Below are 404 nucleotides of genomic sequence, written 5' to 3'. Positions count from 1 at the left end.
CGGGCGGTGCTGGCTGTGGGCTGAGGGCGGCCGTGGCCTGGGTTGACCCCGAGGAGGCCGAGAGCCCGGATGCTGCGGGTCCTCAGGAGCAGCTGGTGGAGAGGCCAGAGGAGCCGCAAAGGTAGGGAGGAAGCGCGTCTCTCCGGCCTTTTCTGGGGCTTCCTGGGAGCCGAGCTTGGGGAGCCGAGCTTGGGGTGAGCCTTTGGGGTTTGGGGAAGGACCGGGCCAGGGGCTCAGGAACGGCTTCCAGGCACGACTGAGCCCACGCTCCCGCAGGCTCCCACGGCGAGCCGGTCTCGGGTGCAGGCGCACGTGCAGACACAAGCAGGTGCACACGCCGCTCCCTGGCCGTCAGAGGACACAGGTGTGTGCACTCGAGTGTATGAGGGCAGCTACCCCGACCC

At 69.3% G+C, this 404-nt stretch overlaps 1 long non-coding RNA gene across 1 annotated transcript in view; it reads left to right on the top strand.

The window, feature by feature from the left end:
- The window catches only part of LOC106724779, a 5308-nt gene that overhangs the window by 3136 nt on the left and 1768 nt on the right, over positions 1 to 404 (top strand). The window lies entirely within an intron of this gene.

The sequence above is a fragment of the Myotis brandtii genome, unplaced genomic scaffold (genome assembly GCF_000412655.1).
Source record: "Myotis brandtii unplaced genomic scaffold, ASM41265v1 scaffold97, whole genome shotgun sequence".
NCBI lineage: Eukaryota > Metazoa > Chordata > Mammalia > Chiroptera > Vespertilionidae > Myotis > Myotis brandtii.
Note: the sequence above shows the minus strand (reverse complement) of the source record. Positions and strands in the feature narration are given on the sequence as shown.